Source organism: Penaeus monodon, chromosome 34 (genome assembly GCF_015228065.2).
Source record: "Penaeus monodon isolate SGIC_2016 chromosome 34, NSTDA_Pmon_1, whole genome shotgun sequence".
Classification (NCBI taxonomy): Eukaryota; Metazoa; Arthropoda; class Malacostraca; order Decapoda; family Penaeidae; genus Penaeus; species Penaeus monodon.
In genome coordinates this window covers 31353666-31355692 of record NC_051419.1, presented here as the reverse complement: position 1 = coordinate 31355692, position 2027 = coordinate 31353666, and the positions used below count along the sequence as shown (strand labels likewise).

The 2027-nt window shown below is 33.3% G+C and overlaps 1 protein-coding gene across 1 annotated transcript in view; it reads right to left on the bottom strand.

Moving 5' to 3' along the window:
* Positions 1 to 2027, bottom strand: part of LOC119594721 (mitochondrial proton/calcium exchanger protein-like) — a gene marked incomplete in the record, with an annotated part of 38055 nt that overhangs the window by 2321 nt on the left and 33707 nt on the right.

Genomic DNA, 2027 nt, shown 5'->3' with positions numbered 1-2027 from the left:
CTTCACATGCACCTGTCTGTGTAAAGGGTACATATGCAAGTCAGTGTGGGTGTGGGTGTGGGTTTCCATATGCACAGGAGTTCTTTAGTCTTCCCCATTATTCATGCCTTAACCTTGTCAGCTCACCAAAACATCCATAAAAACCTTTAACACACAGAAAGGTTCTTAGATCTTTTTAATTTTCAAACTAATCTTCTCTTACTTCTCTTTTCCTTAAATCTGATATAGTCAAATGTATAGCCCCATTGCTTGTTACAAAATATAGGAAATGGTTAGTAAGAACAATATGGCTATTCACTGCTCGATTCCTACACCTTGTAGAAAATTTGGGACATGCCACTGTGGATTAATTAATAGGATGTTTTTAAACACATTATCTCTATTAACACTGCCTTGTATAATAAATGAATACAACGTACGAGAGTGCTTACATCACAAACCCAATGACACTTTGAGCCAGATATGCAAAAGATCAGAGATTATATTGCCTCTCCCTTCTAGTGGCATTACAATCAATATCAACAAAATTAGCTGCAAAAGTATATTGCATCTTTATTCATTTATACAGACTTTTTTGTATATATTACCTATAGGATGGCAACACTAGAAAAATCCCTGATCTACTGATATTTTGTCATTTGTATGCATGATAGACTTAATATCCTATTTCAAACTGAAGTTTCAATATTTTTTTTTACCAGTAAGTAGCAAACAAAACATTACATAAAACAATTACATAGCTGATTACATTAAAGTAATAATGACAAGAAATACATTTCAATTTTCTTCCATGAATTTGCATTGCATAAATCAAGTCCACTGTGGAGGATTTAATCAGTTACAAAATTTGTCTTTCTATGCAAGGTAGTCAAGGCTCAATAATCAAGAAATTCACTTAAACCAAAGAAAGGGGCAATTCAGAATCTAACTACCCTTGTGCTGGGCAAAAAAGAAAGAAAAATTTCCCAACATGTTTTGGTGTTACAAGATATACATGTGAGAATTTTTAAATGCATCTCCAAACTCCCTTGAGCAAATGCCTTATTCAAAAATAAATCACAGTCACCCCATAATACACAGCAAATGCTCTGTACTGTAGTTATCAGGATAGTCACCCCCTAATACACAGCAAATGCTCCGTATTGCAGTTATCAGGATAAGTCATACCATTTAGCCATCTAAGCAAAAATTAGACAGTTCATACCATTCTGATAACTGCAAAAGATAATCAAGACTAAGGAGGAGGACGTGGCTGCATCTGTCCTAAGCTGTTGATCCTCTTCCAAAAGTAAAGAAAAGTTTCACATTCTTATGGAAACTTCTGCATCTATTTACTGCTGAAGCAACTTAATTTACAAGCGAGGCAAATAATCAAGTGCACAAAAGAAGGATCACTTACTGATATCACTATCATCTTGCCTGTATTCAGCACAAAATATAGTACAGTTCACTTGTAAGTAAAGTTGTTCTGCCAAGTTTAATTAATCACTGAGCTTGTATATAAAGTCGCTTAGCAGGGCAAAGGACAGAAAACCATAGAACAAAAGCTGCATGATCATGAAAATTATAGTGCATGATGTTCAACTACGCAGTAAAATAATCTTAACTGAATGCAAAATTGTACAAATAGAGCACAGTTCATGTATGACAGTCATATTATGTTTTATTATACAAAACTGTTTTATGCAATCATATCTAACTAAATACAATGATATGATATTATAGCTACTAGCTGCAAAAAAATAGTAAATCTCTAAAATGGATATTGGAGAATATTTAAAGTGAATTTACCCTATTTTTCTTCTTTGTGACATCCATAACATAATTACATAGCCTCCATTTACTTAAACTTCAAAATTACAGTCTCCCCTTATCTGAAGTTGTCATCCTCATATCCTGCAGCAAAGAACACTGTATATATACAAATAATTGATGTAGAATAATATGCTGGATTCATTCCAGTAAACAGCCCCTATCATGCTTGACATGCAAATTCACCAAATATACATATATATCATACATAATAT